Below are 22,917 nucleotides of genomic sequence, written 5' to 3' on the forward strand. Positions count from 1 at the left end.
ACTCTTCCAAAATATAGCAGAGGGAGGAACACTCCCAAACTCATTCTACAAGGCCACCATCACCCTGATACCAAAACCAGACAAAGATGTCACAAAGAAAGAAAAGTACAGGCCAGTATCATTGATGAACATAGATGCAAAAACCCTCAAGAAAATACTAGCAAACAGAATCCAACAGCACATTAAAAGGATCATACACCATGATCAAGTGGGGTTTATTCCAGGAATGCAAGGATTCTTCAATATACACAAATCAATCAATGTGATACACCATATTAACAAATTGAAGGAGAAAAACCATATGATCATCTCAAAAGATGCAGAGAAAGCTTTCGACAAAATTCAACACCCATTTATGATAAAAACCCTGCAGAAAGTAGGCATAGTGGGAACTTTCCTCAACATAATAAAGGCCATATATGACAAACCTACAGCCAACATCATCCTCAATGGTGAAAAACTGAAACCGTTTCCACTAAGATCAGGAACAAGACAAGGTTGCCCACTCTCACCACTCTTATTCAACATAGTTTTGGAAGTTTTAGCCACAGCAATCAGAGAAGAAAAAGAAATAAAAGGAATCCAAATCGGAAAGGAAGAAGTAAAGCTGTCACTGTCTGCAGATGACATAATACTATACATAGAGAATCCTAAAGATGCTACCAGAAAACTACTAGAACTAATCAATGAATTTGGTAAAGTAGCAGGATACAAAATTAATGCATAGAAATCTCTGGCATTCTTATATACTAGTGATGAAAAATCTGAAAGTGAAATTAAGAAAACACTCCCATTTACCACTGCAATGAAAAGAATAAAATATCTAGGAATAAACCTACCTAAGGAGACAAAAGACCTGTATGCAGAAAATTATAAGACACTGATGAAAGAAATTAAAGATGATACAAATAGTTGGAGAGGTATACCATATTCTTGGATTGGAAGAATCAACATTGTGAAAATGACTCTACTACCCAAAGCTTTCTACAGATTCAATGCAATCCCTATCAAACTACCATTGGCAATTTTCACAGAACTAGAACAAAAAATTTCACAATTTGTATGGAAACACAAAAGACCCTGAATAGAAAAAGCAATCTTGAGAATGAAAAACGGAGCTGGAGGAGTCAGGCTCCCTCTCTTCAGACTATACTACAAAGCTACAGTAATCAAGACAGTATGGTACTGGCACAACAACAGAAACATAGGTCCATGGAACAGCATAGAGAGCCCAGAGATAAACCCATGCACATATGGTCACCTTATCTTTGATAAAGGAGGCAAGAATACACAGTGGATAAAAGACAGCCTCTTCAATAAGTGGTGTTGGGAAAATTGTACAGGTACATGTAAAAGTATGAAATTAGAACACTCCCTAACACCATACATAAAAATAAACTCAAGAGGGCTTCCCTGGTGGCGCAGTGGTTGAGATTCCGCCTGCCGATGCAGGGGACACGGGTTCATTCCCCGGTCTGGGAAAATCCCACATGCCATGGAGCGGCTAGGCCTGTGAGCCATGGCCGCTGAGCCTGCGCTTCCGGAGCCTGTGCTCCACAACGGGAGAGGCCACAACAGTGAGAGGCCCGTGTACTACAAAAAAATAAATAAATAAATAAATAATAAACTCAAAATGGATTAAAGACCTAAATGTAAGGCCAGATACTGTCAAACTCTTAGGGGAAAACATAGGCAGAAGACTCAATGACATAAATCACAGCAAGATCCTTTTTGACCCACCTCCTAGAGAAATGGAAATGAAAACAAGAATAAACAAATGGGACCTAATGAAACTTAAAAGCTTTTGCACAGCAAAGGAAACCATAAACAAGACCAAAGACAACCCTCAGAATGGGAGAAAATATTTGCAAATGAAGCAGCTGACAAAGGATTAATCTCCAAAATTTACAAGCAGTTCATGCAGCTCAATAACAAAAAAACAAACAACACAATCCAAAAATGGGCGGAAGACCTAAACAGACATTTCTCCAAAGAAGATATACAGATTGCCAACAAACACATGAAAGAATGCTCAACATCACTAATCATTAGAGAAATGCAAATCAAAACTACAATGAGATATCATGTCACACCGGTCAGAATGGCCATCATCAAGAAATCTAGAAACAATAAATGCTGGAGAGGGTGTGGAGAAAAGGGAACCCTCTTGCACTGTTGGTGGGAATGTATATTGATACAGCCACTATGGAGAACAGTATGGAAGTTCCTTAAAAAACTACAAATAGAACTACCATCCAACCCAGCAATTCCACTACTGGGCATATACCCTGAGAAAACCATAATTGAAAAAGAGTCATGTACCAAAATGTTCATTGCAGCTCTATTTACAATAGCCAGGACATGGAAGCAACCTAAGTGTCCATCAACAGATGAATGGATAAAGAAGATGTGGCAGCACATATATACAATGGAATATTACTCAGCCATGAAAAGAAACGAAATTGAGTTATTTGTAATGAGGTGGATAGACCTAGAGTCTGTCATACAGAGTGAAGTAAGTCAGAAAGAGAAAAACAAATACCGTATGCTAACGCATATATATGGAATCTAAGAAAAAGAAAAGGTCATGAAGAACCTAGGGGTAAGAACGCAATAAAGACACAGACCTACTAGAGCATGGACTTGAGGATATGGGGAGGGGGAAGGGTAAACTGTGGCAAAGTGAGAGAGTGGCATGGACATATATACACTACCAAACGTAAAATATATAGCTAGTGGGAAGTAGCCGCATAGCACAGGGAGATCAGCTAGGTGGTTTTTGACCACCTAGATGGGTGGGACAGGGAGGGTGGGAGAGAGGGAGACACAAGAGGGAAGAGATATGGGAACATATGTATATGTATAACTGATTCACTTTGTTATAAAGAAGAAACTGTCACACTATTGTAAAGCAATTATACTCCAATAATGATGTTAAAAAAAAAAAACAACAGAAAACCACGAGATACTACTTTATACCCATTAGGGTAGTTATAATAAAAAAGACAAAAAGGAAAAGTGAGGAGGTAGAGAGATGGAAACATTTGTTTATTGCTGGTAGGAATGTAAAATGGTCCAAATGCTGTGGAAAACAGCTTGGTGGTTTCTCAAAAGGTTCCACAAAAAAAAAAAAAAAAAGAATATACTGTCGGGTTCAAGTCTTAGAAAGATGAGCATTTCCCTTAAAGGTATAATTTGTTTGACTAAGACTGTAATTAGTTTACAACTTTTTAGGGACAGATATTTTGCATGATGCAAGCACACTTATCTATCACTTATATTTAAAATTGGAAAATATATTTCTACTCCGTTTTCTTTTTTTTTTTTTTTTTTTTTTTTTTTTTTTTGCGGTACGCGAGCCTCTCACTGTTGTGGCCTCTCCCATTGCGGAGCACAGGCTCCGGACGCGCAGGCTCAGCGGCCATGGCTCACAGGCCCAGCCGCTCCGCGGCATGTGGGATCTTCCCAGACCGGGGCACAAACCCATGTCCCCTGCATCGGCAGGCGGACTGTCAACCACTGCACCACCAGGGAAGCCCTACTCTGTTTTCTTTTGATATTAGCTGCCACAAAGGAAGTTATAATCCATCACTAGTAGTAAATCTATGGTGTTGGAGAAGATAGTTTGAAAACATGTGAAATATTCATTCATTTATTCACTCATTCATTTAACAAATATTAATTGAACATCCTATATAGTTTAGGCATTGCAATGGACAATAAGCAGGAAAAAGCCTGCAAGGACCTCAGATGTGCAGATGTAAGTCAGCTTTATAGAAGGATTGCCTTCAAGAATGAATGACGATTCACCAAGTGGGAAAAGGGATATTGCAGCAGAAATTCACAATGTCCAAAGGCAAGGAATTCTGAAGCATAAACCCTTGTACAAGGAACTGCAAGTACTTAGGTTGAACCTAAATATGCTATGAACAGAATTTGTTATTTTGTAGCTCAAAAATGATAGAATATCCACAATTTAAAAGGCTTATCTTCCTAGTTGAGAATGACTCAAATGGAGTGTGTACGTGGGGGACAGGGCAGAAGTAGGAGCTGGAGACATAGGTAGCAACTATTATGTTGAGCCTTGTTTGACATGCTTAGGAATTTGGACTCAACTGTCAACATCCATGCTTTTCAGACTTTAAGTGCATATCAATTATTGGGCTTATTGCTAAAATGCAGATTCTGGTTCAGGAGGTGTGGGGTAGGGCTTGGGATTCTGCATTCCTAACAAGCTTCCCAGGGATGCCCAGGCTGCTGGTACTAGGATTGTACTTTAAATAGCAAGGCTCTAGGGCAGTAAGTTTCAAAATTTCTTGTGAGTAAGAGCCAACTGGGAAACCTGTTAAAATGCAGATTTGTGGGCATTTTACTGATTCCATGGTGGATCTGGAGTAGGTCCAAGAACCTACACTTTTTTGTTGAGTACTCTGAGTGGTATTAAAGGAGGTGATCTTTCACTTAGGGACGCTGAAAAGTGGAAAGTAGGAAGATGTGTTCATTCTTGCACGGTAAATAGCCAAAGAGATATCAAGATGAAGGAAGGGTGAAGAGGACCAATTATTTATTCAAAAAAATAAGGCAAGAGAAAGCCATGTGGAAGTGTACAGGGAGACCCTCAATCATAAAAAAAAAATAATGCCCCAAAGGACAACAGCCTAACACCTTTGAAGAGTATCAGTAACTCTGACTGCCTGCAGTGCAATTTCATGATTCTCTCCTATGGCTGAATCTTGGCCCGTGAAATGAATGTACCAATTTGTACTTTAAGACTGGCCTAGTGATGTATCCAAGGATCCTGCTACTAATTATAGTTCATCGTCCTTGGAAAGAAAATATGACATAGGCATAAATTTACCCAGGATAAAAACAAACGCACAGATGTTTCTATAGCCTGCATTTCGTGGTGCTGAGTGTGCTCTCAGCAGAGATGAATGCTCCTTAGAGCCACATAAAATATCTCTACATTGTGTGTACTGTACACTCAGTTTAGGTTGCCTAAATGGGTTTAGGTTGCTCGACAGATATTATAAATATGCCAAATGAGGAAACTTTATATTACTGTTTTCTAACTTTGGTTGAACATTCATAACATCAAAACAATACCACTGTGTTTCTGCAAACTGAACTTAATGTCGTCCTCTGTGAAGTTTCAGAACATTACCATGCCCAGGGAAGACCTGGAGCAAAGGCAGGTATGGATGAACAGCTGTTACCATATAAGCCTGGTGGCTGGGATGAATCATATTGGGCATGGGCTTCCCTGGTGGCACAGTGGATGAGAGTCCGCCTGCCGATGCAGGGGACACGGGTTTGTGTCCCGGTCCGGGAAGATCCCGGGAAGAGCCCAGCAGAGCGGCTGGGCCCGTGAGCCATGGCCGCTGAGCCTGCGCGTCTGGAGCCTGTGCTCCGCAACGGGAGAGGCCGCAAGAGTGAGAGGCCTGCGTACCGCAAAAAAAAAAAAAAAAAAAAAAAAAAAAATTGGACAAAGGATTAATGAGCCTCTTAATCAAAGTGGTAGGTACCAAGAGGTAGCACCAAGGTAAGATTTGATAAAATTTTGGCTTTTCAGTATTCTGCAGTTTTGAATATACTGATATAAAATTAGAGATTTAGATTGGTTGTCCAAATCCTAGATTTTATCCACTGCCTTTTTCGAAGTAGGGCTGGGAAGAAAAATGTAGTAGTATAAAGGGATTTTGCCATTTAATTTATCATTTTTTTCATTTTTTAAATCCAACAATGTACTTTTACCATCACAAACATTTTAAAAAATGAATAGAATTTTTACAAAGTCAGGAATCACTGGCTGATAAAAGCCTAGCTTGTGAATTGAAAAACAAATGGAGAACAAAGCACACATTGGGCTATTTCCTTGATTTTGTTACTATTTCAGTCCTACCTAAAATAACTTTAAAGCGTCCATGACCTCTGCAGCAGATCATATGCCCAAAGATAACTGCAATGATAATTTGCATCCCGTATGCTCTCCTCAAATGTGATCCTGACACTCCACCAACAAGAGGCGGAGTCTAATTCCTCTCTTCTTATATCTAGGTTGGCCTTAGTGACTTGCTTAACAAGTAGAATGTGACAGAAGTGATGCTTTGGGATTTCTGAGACTAGGTCAGAGAAAACTTTGAAGCTTCTACCTGGGCCTCCTAACATTTGCTCCTGGAAGATTCCCGCTTGGAAACCAGATGCCAGGCTCTGAGAAGCCCAAGCCCTATTGAGGGGCTTGTGTAGAGGCTCTGGTTGATAGCCCCAGGCCACAACCAGCATTACCCCTCTCCACACTCCCCTTTCACTCTAGGAGCTTTTGAAAAGCGATAATGAACAGCTCTCACTTCCAAGTCAATTAAATAACAATATTAGGGTGAGGGGCCCAAGTGGTCAGTGTTTATAAAATGATTTCCAGGTGACTGCAATCTGCAGCCAATCAAAGGGTTGAAAGCCACTGACTAACAGCATGGTGCAACCCTCAGAGGAAAATAGGCAACCGCCTTATATTCCCTCTGGGCCTTCAAACCTGAAAAGTGATATAATCCTCAAGCAGATATTAGGAAATTGTATACATAAGTACCCCATTCCTGAATTAAATAATCTAGAAGATAGGGTTTAAGTAGCATTCCTTGAGTCTTTGTATTTCTGTTTGTTTGTTTTGCTTGTCCAATTAATGAAGCTATTATGTGCAATACTGCAGCTATAAATATAATAGTAAGAACTCCAATAATGATACCACTTCTTCCACCAGACTGCTCATCAGTGGATGATCTAGCAGGGAGAAATGCTTGTGAATAAATATTTGTAACGTTAAGCAGAAAAAACACAGTAATTGAAGTAAGTAGTTCACAGCAGAAGAAGCGGTTATCTTTCAGGGAAGGTTTCAAGGGTATGCATCCAGTAGTTTTGCAAATGGCTTTAATGCTCTGTGTCACCATCTTGAAATTACTTAATCACTCTACCTTTGAGTTTGTGCTTTGTAAGTGAAGTTCAACGGAGCAACGGAGCAAGTACCACAAGTTTGGAACTTTAATTCACACAGTGTCCTACATCCCCTGGAAGTGTTCTCACCCTCTTTCTCCCAGACCAGCCCCTGCCCCACTGTGGGCAGCTGTTGCTCTCTGTCTGGGGTGGGGGGACTGGGTTGGCCCCTGGTAGGGAGCCTGAGTGTGGGTGCAGGGAGGCAGGTCAGGGGGACCCCAGCCCTCAGGTAGGCTGCCAGCTCCATGACGTACTCAGGAGTCCACCTGGCAGGAGCCTATTTCCCACCCCTGGTCCACCTCTTGTCCACTGCCAGTCCAGGCATCTAGTGCTGGAGGATGCAATTTTTTCGGAATTCACCTGTCCACTTGACTGTGGGAAAAGGAGACTGACCTCCTCACCTCCAGGTGCAGCCATGTGCTTTTTTTTGGCACTTAGCTCCACAAATTATGTAGCTGGCCCTAGTTATCTTTGTTTCTGAAGAAGGGGTGCTTACATCAACTCTTTGTGAGAAATTACTGAAGCACAGACCCAAGCAAGTCTATCTGCAGCATTTTGTTTCAATTACTTATGTGTGATGTGTTAGCTAATAGCATAAAATTGGACTAATCACTCAATCACATTTCTCAACAGAGGTGACAAAACAAAACTGATGTGAATTAATTGGATGGCAGACAAGGGATGAGAAAGTAAAAGGCAGGCGGGAGGAAGATAAATTGAGAAACAACTTCTGTTTGGAAACTCCCCAACTATTTTCAGGTGAAAATTTGACCTTTAACTTTTTGCAGGCTGGATAAAAAGAAATAATCCCCAGCCTAAGAATAAGTGAAAAGGCTGGGGCAATGGTTTTAAAAGGTTTAAAATAACTCACAAGTCATAAAAAAAGAATCTTGTGATTTAAAAAGCTGTTATTAGAGTATTGGAATTTGGCATCTAATTTCTGGTTTTAAGAATATCCATCTTGTGACAAATGACCTGGTTACATAAAGATTCCCAAGATAGGCATTTACCATTATCAAAGATCAATAAGAAATTTGGTATGACAACTAAAGTGAGGTTGATCTTTCATGAGAGAGGGTGTTAAATATTTGGAAGTCTTCATATGACATTGCAAAAGATACAATTTTCTATTATAGAACTCTGATTATCTTTGGAAATGTTTCAAGACATTTTGTGACTTGAAGATACTCATTACAAGACAGTTTCACTTACCAGGCCAGTGTTAAATTAAGGTTTCAGCGTACCAAAATATTTCGTCAACATCATATCACAGACGTCTGGGATTGGATGATTTTTTTTCCAATTCTCTTGACAAGTTCCCACTTTTAAAATGGTTGCCATTTGTGGTATTAATTTGGAAAGGAAAATACGGTAGGAAAAAAGTTAAGAAACATAAGTTGCATGTTTCTCAGTATCACAGCCAATAAGCTGTCTCTAAAACAGACTGGCAGACATTCTGAAGTGCTATTAAAACAGGAAGCAGGAGAACATGAGAAGCCATACAAAGAATGCTGAAACACTTAGAGGAGAGACCATTTATTGCTCTTCTCACTCTCTCACTCTTCAATGTGAACAGCAAGTAAAGAAAGATAAATGCCTTCTGAGACACATTTCCTAATGTGTAACGGGAAACTATCAGTCCCTAAGCAAAGAGATGGTTGCCCTTGTCTTTGATTAATTGGGTTATGAATCCTGGGAGGATAACCTGTATATTGAAGGACTGCTCAGGACTGCAGAAGAGAGGATGGAAAAATTCAGAGAATATAAGATTCAAAAAACAAAGGGACTCAAAGGTCTTCTCCTTAATCCTCATAGCACATATCAGAATCGGAATTCGGAAAACTGAAAGGAGTTTCCAAGGTTATCGTCTCCATCCAGTGCCACTAAGATAGCCTCCTTTAACCTAATTCCTTTCCCTAAAAACTGGGGCCAGGATAATAAAAGTCTTCACAAATCCTTTATCGATGCCAACGCTTGCAGTGGAAAGAATGTCACAATTTCATGAAGAACATACTACTTCTAATCTACTTCTAATCTACTTCTGCCTCCCCCTCATTCCCAGCCTTCCTTTCTTGGAAGTGTAATGTTTGAGAACATAGCATGGCGTTTCCAGTCTGCTCTACCACATATTAACTGGATGGTTTTGGACAAGGTGCCATATTTCATGAAATTGAAACCACCAGTGAATGTAAGATATACAGGTAGTTTATGTGCCACTCAGAAAAACAAAACAGAAATGTACTTATCTTCAGAAAATACATTAATAATAAGACAGTCCAATTTGAGGGATGTGAAAAATGTATGCTATGGTCTGAATGTTTGTGTCCCCATCAAAATTTATACTTGAAAACCTAATGCCCACAGTGATGGTATTAGGAGGTGGGGCCTTTGGGAGGCTCTGCCCTCATAAATGGGATTAGTGCCCTTATAAAAGGGGCCTGATGGATCCCCATAGCCCCTTCCAACATGTGAGGACACAGCGAGAAGTCGGCAGTCAGCAAGGGGGAGGAGGGCCTTCACCACAACCTGACCATGCTGGACCCTGACCTTGAACTTCCAGCCTCCAGAACTGTGAGAAATAAATCTTTGTTGCTTACAAACCATCTGGTCTGTGGTATTTTGTTATAGTGACCTGAATGGACTAAGACAATGTATATATCAAAATTGATGAAATATGATGTCGTTCATGTTTCTAATTCACAGCTTCCTCACCTATAGTATATGTGGCTACAGGTAAAGCTAATTTACATTATTGAGAATTTAATGAGATGAAGACAACAACTATTGTTGTTGTTATTATTTTTACTGAATCTGATTGGACCAAAATATTTAAAGGTAATGTAGGATCAATACACACTATCCAATAGGCAAGATGGAATCAATACACACTGACCACAAGAGACCAGTAAAAATCCTGTGAAAATTTCAACTAGAAATCCAGCAAGCATACATAATCTTCTTGAGAAAGGTAGAGTTGCAGAGTTGCCAGAATGCAGTGTCACAAACAGAATCACCAGAAGTGCTTCTGACCACCTCTTGGCTCTTCCACAGGGCCCTCTATTTAAAAGATGCAGCCAGCTGGGCCCCTCTCAGATAAGAGATCTGAGATGATCATAGCCAAAGGTAGTATGACTGCAGGTCATGATTAGTATTGATCCTTTCTTTTTCATGTGGTACAATTGTTCTCTGTGCTCCTTACGTGAAACCCTTCTCTTTCCACTTGCATATCGGGTGAAAAGGGAACGTGGGGAGGGGTTGAAAGCACGTGTACTTTTATAAAAGTTCTTAAAATTTTTGATGAGTACTCAAATGAAATCGGCTAAGTGAATCTATACTACAGGTACAAAGGAGAGAGATTCAGTGTCATTTTCCTGTGAGTGAAACACCAGAGGCTCAATGCCTTTGAAATACACTTGTAAGAAGCGTGATTGGCATCAGCTGTAAGGACAGAGTGACCAATATAGAAATAATGAGAAGGAGAGGCCTGCAGGCAGAAACACCATGAAGGGTATGATGAGTATGTGCATGACTGAAGATCAGTATGTTCCGAAGATGATGGAATGGGTTTCAATGAGGGAAAAAAAAAATGATTCAGATAGCTCGAGTGTGTGCAGGAAGACCCAGGAGGACTGACAATCTGATACCTGCCAACCCTGACATGTGGGAGAGACTAGGAAGGTCTCTGCCTTATACATCGGCTGCTTTCCAGTTCAGGGTAAAGTAGGGTGTGGGGACGAATGAAGAAATGTGTTCTTATTTTTAAAACCAAGGACTCTGCATTTTCTAAACTGATTTCAAACACATGAGTCAACTCTGCTAAAATTAGTTCTAAGGGAATGGTAAATTTGCCTAAGACCTATGGCATGAGTCTACAGTAATCAAGCCTTGGAAATAAAGGTTAAGCTTACCACCTCTTTCACAGCTTAAAAGTCCAAAATAATCTATGCTAGACCCAAACTATGTCCATAGTCATACCACTGTTATACCTTCTTCTTACTATCAAAGGTCTCTGGCCTTACTGTGAAGAAGAGCTACATGCCAATTTCTTTAATTTGGGATCAATCAAGGGATGAGCAATGGACTTGAAGACCTGGCTCGGAAGGAAGGGATGCTTGATCCAAAGCTTGTAGATATTACTAATATAGACTATTCAAATGGCCAAATCATTTCATGAGCTAGCTGTATTTCCTTCCTTGATTTTGTTATCACACTCCCCCTAACAGCACATTATAGTTCTTAACAAATTTTCTGCTAAAACAAATCACAAATCATCAGGAACTTTCTGTCTTTTTCCTTTCCCTCCGTATTTGTACTTAGAAGATCTAGACTCCTAAAAATCATCATGTAATAACACCTTGAGATTTCTTTATTACTATTAATTACTTTCAAAAGCAATCAACAACTTTCCAAAGCAAATCTCTAAGTAAATTATTTTCAATATAATGCTTCATAATTGTAACAACAAATTAACATATTTACCATCTTTGGGCATGTTCTCATGATGATGTATGGATCAACTCTAAATTTCTATTCTAAACATTTCAGGGAAGAGCTGTTTCAATTGTGCAAAATGAAAAAGTATTGGTCTCTCCTGGGATGATATGAAATATTCTTTCAACAAAAGTACATGGTCCCTGACTCCAGGGAGATTAAAGTCTAGAGGCTGTTACAGACAAGTGCCCCCACAACTTAAATACAGTATAACAAATTCTGTGATGGGCACGTTCTTGTGGGGGAGAATATATGGAAGGGGCACCTTACTGAGAATAGTGGCTTAAGGAAGGCTTCTCAGAAGTATTTCTAAAGTGAGGCTTGAACTAATTGTAGGGTGAAGAATGTGAGCTTCCAAAGTACCTCTTGCAGTTTTCTGGTTCCCCAGATCATTCATTGTACCAATTACCTATTGGTACAATTACCTCCACTTCCCTATTACCTGAGGAAGAAGTGTTCTCAAAATGACAGCCAGTGTTCTAGATTTAACCTTTCCTGGTATCTTATTCATGGCTCTTTTGGTTGAAAGTATCAGAATCCCTTCAACCTAGTTTAAGCCAAGAAGGGAACGTGTGGGAAAAATAATGGATTAATCACAGAAATCCAGAGGAAGAGGGCAAACTTCATAAGATGCTCAAAGAAGAGAAAAGAAAGCCAGCAGGAACCTAGTGCTCGCACCTTTCTGCCCCTCCCTGACTCTCTGCCCGCCCCCTCACCCTGCCACTTTCTGCCTCTCTTGCTTCCTCTCTCTCCCATCCCTTGACTGATTCTCACTCTTGTGATGTACATGGACATAGTTAAATAGCACATTCAGAACCTGAGTTTACATGTCTGCATTTCCTGTCACCCACAGAAATAAATGACACATTTCTCAGACTCACTGAGAAATTTCTAGAAAAAGAGATCCTGATTGGCCTAGGTTGAGTCAGGTGCCCATTCCCTCTCTCTGAAAATATACTGTAGCCAATAGGGTGAGGTCACAAAATAGAAAGGGATTTCCTGGACTCACCCTAGAGGCAGGATGAGCATACCTCATGGAAGAAGCTGTCATCTGGCAGACACTTCAAAGGCGTCTACTACATCTCCCTCTTCAGGAACATTGTTCCCTGCTCTTTCTTGGCCTTTTTCTATCTTATAACCACTTCAAGACGAACGAACAAACCTAGGAATTCATCTTCTCACCCTTAATGAGCATTCCATTTCTGCCTCAAATTCCACTGCAAACTCTTTTGAACAAGTTTTCTTTATCTTGCTCTCTGAACTTCTATATCAATCAAACAATTCTCATACTGCAAAAAAACCTGTATTTGTTATCATGGAATTCTTCTTTTTTTCTTTATCCTAAAACTACCCCCTCCTTGGGGTGTCCAGGCACTGTTATGATGGTTCTGCTTTCCCTCCTTCTACTCCCTCACCTTTTCCCCACTACTCTAATATAGGCATGTCTTAAAGCCTGGTCCTTGGTCCTATGCTCTTCTCCCTTGGGGGGGGGGGAAGCCATCCAATCCAATGGTTTTAATTACCCAAATCAATATCCCTCAGCCCATGATTCTATGATTCCATGATTCCGTTGTCCTCCTGGTACCCAGGCTTGAAATCTTATCGTTACCTTTATCTCATTAGCTCTTCACAGCCAGTCATTCACTAGCCCCACTGATCCTTTCTTTGCAATGACTTTCAGATTTTTTTCAATCCACATCGAGCACCCTAGTATAGATTTCTCATTTTTGCACACCTGGATAACTCAAATAGTCATCTTTTTGATCTTCATGCTTTCATTTCTGTTATGATAACTCTCAAAATAACTTTCTTAGCCAGTATTATATCTACTTGTTTCGTTGGCCCAAGAACCCAAAAGAACAATTTAATGCATCTCAAAATAAAGTCAAACTCTAAAGAAAGCCTTGAAGCTGTGTATTAACTGGGTCACTGAATCATTTCATCTATCCTGATCTGGTCCCTCCTACTCCAGCAAGACCAGCTTCTAGGTGTGTCAATCAATACACACCCTGTTCTTTCCTAACGCTGCTGCTCATAGCCTAATCCTACCTAATCATAACATCTTTCAAATTTCCTTTTGTCCATCCAGATGCTGAATTTTTTTCAAGAATATCTTGCTTTACCCTATACTGACCATCCCCTAAGCACCTCCCTATATAGTGTTCCTTATACTGTGTTGTTCACGTGCTACTTTACAGACATTCGTAAATGTTTACTTCCTCAAGTAGATTGAAAAAAAACATGAGTAAAAAAGGCAAGATGCTTTGCATAGAGTCAGACATGCAATAGACAAGTGGTTGTAAATAGACAGCCTGGGGGCCAAAATGGACCTACTAAGATGCTATGTATCTTATAGAGTTAAAAAAATTTACAATTAGTTTTAAACATTTAAATATCCAGGTATTTCACCTGAAACATGACTTCACAGCTTCTTTTAAAAATGGAAATATATTCCACGCTGGGCAGAATAACTGCCACCCCACAAATATCCATGCCCTAATCCCCAGTACCTGTGAATATATTATATGGAAAGCGGGAATTAAGGTTCCAGATGGAATTAAGGTTGCTAATAAACTGATGTGAAAATAGATTATCTTGGATTATCCAGGTGTACCCAACATAATCATAAGGGTCCTTTAAATGTGGAAAAAGGAAGCAAAAGAATCTGAGTGGGTCAGGGTGAGAAAGTGTCAGAGTGGTGCAGGGTGAGAAAGGCTTGACTGGCCGTTGCTGACTTTGAGGATGGAAGGTGGCCAGGAGCCAAGTAATGCAGGCAGCCTCCATAAGATGGAAAAGGCACGAAAAAAGACTCTCCCCCAGAGGCTCCAGAAGGAACATACCCCTGCCGACACCTTGATTTTAGCTCAGTGAGACCCATTTCAGACTTCTCATTTCTAGAAGTATAAGATAATAAATTTGCATTCTTTTAAGTCACCAAGTTTGTAGCAATTTGTTACAGCAGCAATAGGAAACTAATACATATGCACACATTAGATCCCTGTTGCTACTCTGCAACAATTCCAGTTCCCCACAATTATCTCTTCTTCCTACTGTTGATATCATAAGCATTTGACTTCCTGACACCTAAAACAGCCATTCAATGATGATGACAAAAAGAGATATTAACATTATTAGGTCTAATATTGAAGGCAAAAGGTTGTAATTTTTTTAAATAAAAGGTAACAGGAAAACATGTTCACAATTGAATAAAGTTTGTAGAATATTATGTCTTCAAAATATAGCCCATAAAATTGTAAGTTTAAGGTATGGCTGTAGTTTTATGTGATAATATTATTGCTGAGTAGAAATATTTTGATGGACTACAGCAGGATTTTAGTATGGTTGATAATTTTATTAAAGCACAATGTGCAAGCATTATATGCCATGGCAAATTTCAGAAAGAATTTCCAAGGCATCATAAACTTGAAACTGAAAGAAAAGTTGAGCATCACCATGGTTATCCACAGACAATTCAGTTAATTAAGCATGTGTTCTTCATTGTTATTTAAGAACATCTGATAGTAAGTGTTCTGCAAAATGAACAACTCCATATGTTGAATACTATCCATTTCTATGTGCTTTACAAGTCTGAAAAGATATTATTATATATATTAGTGCTCTTTTCCCAGACCAAATTCAGATGTTTAAAGCTTTTTATGATCATAGAATTGCTTTGTTTTATAGAGTAGCACAAAAGCCTTAGAGAACATTTTTTGTTGTGACTGGTGAAATGATTACTTCAGAATTATTGTGACTTGAAAACAGGTAAAAGAAATCTAGGCTGCAATGATCTTAAAACAAAATGAAATCAAAGAAGTAAGATAGAAAGCCAATAAGACTCTGCTTTTACAAGCTGAATTTAACCTTCAGATCATTGTGACCCCAGAAAAAGCCCTCACCTCTGCGTCTTAGTTGAATAGATGTTCCACCAGAGACATTGCCAAGTCCATATGCTGCCCTATCACTGAACGTTTTAGATAAAGACTCGAGTAACAATCACCATTCAGACTCTTCTAAATTGATTAAAGGCAAATTACATGTCAGAGAGAGTACTGTTTTATACAACACTTCAGAGGATGTAATTTCATAAAGCTGTTTTAATATTTCCTTTTCCCTACAAAAATTATTCTTTTGAGAAGTGAGCCATGATTTTTTTTTCTCAACATAAAGATTATGGAAGTCAAATAAATATCATGAAGATGAAATTCCAACCTAATTTCCTTATTCAGTAGTTTAATCTTTAATTGCCACCGACTTGTTATTCTGCTTCTGATCTCTCCCTTAGAATGGCTGCCAATCAAGTCAACCTACTGGATATGAAGTTTCTAGGATAAAAACTCAACTTGTTCTCTAGTTGAAAGAATCTCTACACTTGTGAACTTATCAAAGTCAAATTTGAACCCAAACAAATGATAGAAAATTTGAAAACTCACTGTTCCATGGCCGTTTGGTTCTAAATTGAATAAATTAGCCCAAGACCTGTTCTTGGAGTTCTGTGAAAGAATAACTGCTTGAGATTTTCCTCCCTGCTGTGAATTCACTCTCTAAAATGGCTACTTTTGAAACCATTAGCCTTTTCAATAATTAAATTTGAATCACCAAGGGAGACTCCAAATTCAAGTACAGAGCTAATATTCATTGAATCACTGCTTTTTGGCAAGCATTTCCCTAGGAGACTTAAATATACTTTTTATTTAACAATTTTAATAGTTATTTATTATTATTTTCTTCAATTTTCAGATTAGAAACTCAAGGTCAAAGAGGTCACACAATCCAATGAGGTGAATAGAAAGCCACTCTGACTCCCTGTTCTTTCCTCACCACCAGCCCAACCTCCCAGACTACCCACTTTTATACCATAGAGACAGTGCTGTGAAGACTTCAGCCAGTTCCCCCCGACAAGCTGAAGTTGTCTTTGTTTGCATGATTTTCTGTTGGTTCATGAAATAGTTTCTATTATAAACATTTTGTATTACAAATATTTTAAAACATAGTTTCACACACAATAATCCACTCCCATTTATTACCTCTAAAGAATTCCCATCTGATTTCATTTTCAGGATAAGAAGCAATTGTGGATTCAATTATTTTTTAAGCCTTTACACATTGATGAGGTTTCTATATTCTTTCTCAGTTACATGTTCTTGGTCATTATATGTTTCTCCATTAAATGGTTTTATTGGCAAAGAGGCTTCTGGAAGTCCCAATTCTTGGGAACAATGTAATACAGTCGGGTAATTAATTAGAAATATACTAGAATCAGCCTTTCCTGCTTTCTAACTTTTTTTGTTTACAAGCATGATTCCTTTGACATGTACATACTCTTTTTAAGTTATTTATAATTTTCTCATAAATGTATTATAATTTCTTATAATTCATATTTATCAAGGCTAATAAGGAAAACAAAAATCTAAAGTAAGGAAATTTAAGATCCCATCACCAAAAAATTTACTGTTAATATTATATGCATATATTTTTTTAAACATCTTTATTGGAGTATAATTGCTTTACAATGGTGTGTTAGTTTCTGCTATATAACAAAGTGAATCAGCTATACATATACATATATCCCCATACCTCCTCCCTCTTGCATCTCCCTCCCACCCTCCCTATCCCACCCCTCTAGGTGGACACAAAGCACCGAACAATACTGTTTTTTAATTTGAAAGTTGCTAAGAGTGTAGATCTTTTTTTTTTTACATCTTTATTAGAATATATATGCATATTCTTCTTGTCTCTTTTCTTTCACATAAATACTTTTCTTAAAAGAAACAAAAAATATTATATAGTCTTTTTTTAATGAATTTATTTATTTTTTTTAATTATTTTAGTTTTGGCTGCATTGGGTCTTCGTTGCTGCGTGCAGGCTTTCTCTAGTTGCAGCGAGCGGGGGCTACTCTTCGTTGCAGTGGCTTCTCTTTGGCAGAGCACGGGCTCTAGGTGCGCAGGTTTCAGAAGTTGTGGCACGCAGGCTCAGCAGTTGCAGCTCGCGGGCTTAGTTGCTCTATGGCATGTGGGATCTTCCTGGACCAGGGCTCGAACCCATGTCCCCTGCATTGGCCGGTAGATTCTTAACCACTGCGCCACCAGGGAAGTCCCTATTATATGGTTTTTACTCTCCTTTTTCACTTAATTAATCAAGGATAGTTTTCCATGTAATTAAATATTATTTTAGATGATCATTTTAATGCTCACTTAGTTATCCCACTGTTTGAATAGAGCATAAGTAAATCAACCTGCTATTGTTGAAGATAGCTAAAAGTAGTTACCAACTTTTTGGTATTATAAAATGGAATTGCAGGGTAAAAGTGTAATGCTTCTTATAAAGGATTCAATCCCAGCAGCAGTCGTGAGAAAATATCCCACATGCCAACAAAGACTGGGAATTGTATTTATTTAAAATATTTTTTCAATGTGATCCTCAAAACAGTAGCTTATTTATTTAATTCACTTGTCCTCACATATTCTCCTCCTCCTGACCCATCCTGCCAACTCCGACACACACCTCAGAGCGACAAAAGTGATTTGCAGTGAATCACCACCAAAACACATTTTATCAACCCTTCCTGGTCTTCAAAGTGGAGTGAGAATGGGTCTAGCATTCCTGCTGACTCAATGAGGTGGACGGATTAAAAGAAAAACACCACTTAGAAAAACAGATACTTTGGGGGAAAAGGAGGCACGTACGGCTAAGTGCACACCATGCCGTCTGCTCACTCTTCTTTTACTGAGCAGTGCTTTTACAGAATTGACAAAGAGGGCACAGGGTTCATAAAGAGACTCTCTAACAGCACTTTCCCAGCACTTCAATTCAATTATCATGAATTAACTTTAAAAACAGCATTAACTTTTCAGCATATACAATGTGCCCAAGAAAAACAGCATGCTTACAAGTCCATTCTCTATTATTAAACTCTTTCCCCTTTTGTTGAAACCAGTAAGTAGCCTTCAAGAAAGGATTTCTCATTCCACTGATGGGACATCACTTATTTTAAAACTATGCCTAAGACTATCTCTTCTTTGAGATGGCTGGTTGATTGGGCAGCATGGATTTCTGAGGGAAAAGTATAGTCCGTTTCCAGGCAGAAAAGTAGATTAAAATGTGTGAGAGAAAAATCCGTCCCCTGGCCACACCACCTTGATGCTCTGAGTCCTCAGGTCTACTGTTTGAATCTTAAGAGCTCACCTGAAGATGATGAGTGATTAATTTATAATACACAATAATAATGTGACAATTACACTGTGTATATTTCTAGCGCCAGACAAATTTTGCATTTCATTCACAGGCCCTCTTCTTGTCATCAAGGTACTTCAGTTAAAAATGTGTAATTATAGGGCTTCCCTGGTGGCGCAGTGGACACGGGTTCGTGCCCCGGTCCGGGAAGATCCCACATGCCGCGGAGCGGCTGGGCCCGTGAGCCATGGCCGCTGAGCCTGCGCGTCCGAAGCCTGTGTTCTGAAACGGGAGAGGCCACAACAGTGAGAGGCTCGTGCAATGCAAAAAAAAAAAAAAAAAAAAAAAGTGTAATTATAATATGCCAATGCTCCAATTAGAGTGAATCATATGAGAATCAGTTGATAGGCTTTTTTCAAATTATACATCTTTGTAGTTTTCACTATTTCACCCAGACATACTAGTGTCATCCAGGAACTGCAGGCGCATGCCTCTGTTAATAATATGACAGGAAGTGATACCTCTATGCTGTGGTGACACAGACAAGATGCCTATCACAGTATCAGAGCAAAGGAACTGAATTTTTTCATGGGTCATTCCAACCAAATTCTAGAAAGAGGGAATGCCAATAAATACTTACTGAACACTATTTACATGCCAGAAATGAAGTCAGGTAATTTTATTTAATTTATTCCTAACAATCCTATGGTGGTATCACTAACTTCACTTCAAAGATGAAGAAAGAGGATAGAATTTAACAATATTCCTGAGGATAGATGGTTAACAAGCAGCAAGATAGCACCCAACACATCTCCCTACTCCAGATCAAGAATCAAAGCAGTTTTATACTACAGAGTACACTTTTCTATTTGCCAAATACTTATATCCGCTAGAGAGGGGTCTCTACTCCACTTAAAGGTAAATTATTCAGTTTCCTATATCCCTTATTACCAGCCAACCAGAACATTTATTTTAACATTACCTCAAGAGGGAAGAAGAATCTTACACTGGTGCTATTTTAGTTAATATCTGAAGATACCACTATCTTTTTTTCTTGAGATTTAGAAAATACCTGTATGCCTATAAGTCCTAAAAGTCCATTAGCAACACACGTGTAAACCTTTCTTTTTAGGTTGCAATACCTCTGCAGATGTAAATCTCATACATTTTTAATTGATTCCTATTAAATTTCTTTTTATCAGGTGATAATTTTTAACTGAGTCTATTAATTCTATAGCCATATCTACAGTGCTCAAACATATTGAAATTTCCAAGAAATCTGTTTGCAAAAATGTTTCCTTTTAATCTTGTGCTCTATTCTTCTATACTGGAAAATACAATGTTTATTTTTTTTAAAATAAACACCTTTATTTAGAACTTGTCTCCTTTCCAGTCAAGAAGAAAGTTGCAAAGTTAGGAAATGACAGTATGAGAAATAAAAATCCAATCTCTATACTGGGCCCAAATGCCTCCATAATACTTAGCCAACAGCTGATGGACTATAACAGCAGAATTTTACAAAAAGCAAGAGTGTAAATTAATCAATATGTACAGTTCTTTATTTTAAAGTTTGTCACTAGTTTAGCAGAAGCCAAAATTGATTTCTTAACTACCTTTATTTTATTCATTTTGGTAACGCATTGCATGCCAGTCAAGGAAAAGAGATCCCAAGCATTTGTATTTAGGACACTTTACCAGCATGTATTACATGATATAGATTCTGGTGAATAGGACATGTTAGAAGCTCTTTATCTTTTAAAATGAAAGACTTTCCCTCAGAAGCACATCTTAATAAAGCAGAGATTTTTTAATTGTAATTATTATTACTAAGAACATCTCTCAGTAGTCCTGGGGAAACGTCTGTCCCTACTAATGAGTAGGACAGGACTCATCGATTTTATCTGTTACCTTGTTAAGTCCTTGAGCTCAGTAAAGTGCCTATAGGAAGCTTTTGAATCATGTTACAAAAAAAGGTCATGGGTAAAGTTTGCTGTAATAAATTTTGATATCAATATGCCAGCCAAAAACTCTGTAAAGCAAGACAAATATGCATATATCCTAATGAACTCAATGACTACAGTAGCATCCTGAAAACTAAGTAATTCTTGAACTTTACTAAACTCTCACAGGATGCATTCAAAGTTTCCTCTTCTGTGAGTAGATACAAAGCTTACATGTCAGACCTTGCTGCTCTCAGTAGGTTAAGTGGTCTCTGGTGGCAGGAAGCACACTCTATTCATTTTAAGAATCATAGTTCTTAATAGCTGCCCTAAAATTATTGGTCCGAATCTATTTGAACTACTTTTTGCCAGATATTTTCTCATAAAAATTAACAGAAAAAACTCGTGACTTTTGCCTAATGAGCAAGCTCGTGGGAAGATGACATGTAAACAGCTTTATTACTTTCAGGAAAAGTTGGGAAAGGCTTTAAAAGGGCAAAAAGACTGCTGAATGCCCTGTTTGACGCACCCTTCTTGGTTACCTCTGCCTTTCACTGTCTTTGAGCTAATTGATAACCCTGTAAATTATAGTAAACTGAAAATATTGCAAATTATTCCTCTCTATAGAGATGCAAATGAATTGAGTCTGTGACATGCAATTCATTATTTCCTTGTGAACAGAGTAGTTTTGCATCTACTTGTACATTCATTTCAACTTTCCTTATTGTTCAAATATATGTTTCTGTGAATTCTCCTTTGAACTAGTTGTAGCATCTTACTGGTTTTCTCTTAATGAGTCAAATAAAATCTCTGACATATGTTCATTTTATATCTGTATACGAACTGTGATTTTATCTTTTTTAAAAAATTATACTTTAACAATACACTTCCAGTTTTTTCTAGCCAGATCATTCAAGTCAAGTGTTTCCATAAACTTAATAGGTTATCTTAGAGACTTGTTCATTTTTTCAGAGAACAGTGAACATACTTTCTGACACAAGGCTCTTAATGGTACCAGAATGTAATAACTTAATATATACTAAGAAAACAAATTTGTAAGTAATGAAATAAAGTATCCATTAAAATGTATCCTTTAAGCTACAAATGAGAGCCTAGAAATCAGTGTCTTGAAATCATAATCACGAATAAAAGCGGAAAAGATTATACTCTTAACCATGCTTGTTGGAAGAACATTTTCCAGCTCTCCTATTTAAATACTAAACAGACTTTGTATATTACTTTCTTCTTATTTCCTTTCTCTAAATTAAGAAGTGTATTTCTAAGTTTTTCTTTTAGAAATTGATCTTAGTGAGGAAAATCAGAATTTTTCAGTATCCAACACCAATGCTCTGGCTGTAAAAATCTGTATATTGAGAAAATCTGCAAAATAGGGGATGAATCTATTTTTTAGAAATCTTCTCCTGTATGACAAAATGTTAATCATCAGACTCCCAACCCATTCCCCAAACAATTATGCTGACCGTGATATCCTGGCAAATTTCCAAAAGAGGAAATTAATACTCTTCTCATCGCTGCTTGAAGGATTGTCTCTTTGCAGCAGTTAACATGGTCTAAGACAGGTGATGGAGCTGGTGTGTGTGTTTAAGACACTCATGTAACTATTCCCTCGGGTCTAGTTTTGCCCAAGCTAGAAATAAACCCATCATTGGGAATTTGTTTAAAATTGGAACATACTCTGTGACTTTATAAAACACGCAGAGCACAGAAGAGGTACTGCACAAAACTTTTTCCAACTTGCTTCATTAAGCCAGTAAACCATAATGGTCCTTCAGAAGATATCAAACTTTATTGGACATAGCCAGTGAGACTGAAGACAAGAGGGGTTTATAAGTGTACCTAAAGTGTTGGCATATTTTCACTCTGAAAATATCTATTAAAAGTTTTCAAATTTATGTAAAGACTTTAGTGCAGACACACAAATACTGAACTACAGAACTGTTCCTATATTTTATTACTTATTTCATCAAAAGGAGTTTTTGAAGACCTCTTTATCTAATCCCTAGACAATGAAATTACCATGATTAATCTTTACAATAAGAAATGGTTTTAATGCATATTTGTGAGTGGCCTTGGGAACCATAATTTAAAAATAAATTTGATGAATGATTACGCTTTTCGGAAGGCAGTCATTAAAGCCAAATGCTAGTGTTTACCTGCTTCCTTGTTTAACAAGATACATTAGACTAAAAACATGAAAAACAGTAACCCTGAAGGAGAAGTGCCTAGTCATAAAATATAAGATATATAATTTCATTTCCACATAGCATTTCTAAGCGAAAAAGAGAATGTTCTCTTTCACCAGGAGGA

The sequence above is a fragment of the Mesoplodon mirus genome, assembly GCF_964341445.2.
Source record: "Mesoplodon mirus genome assembly, chromosome: 6".
Taxonomy (NCBI): Eukaryota; Metazoa; Chordata; class Mammalia; order Artiodactyla; family Ziphiidae; genus Mesoplodon; species Mesoplodon mirus.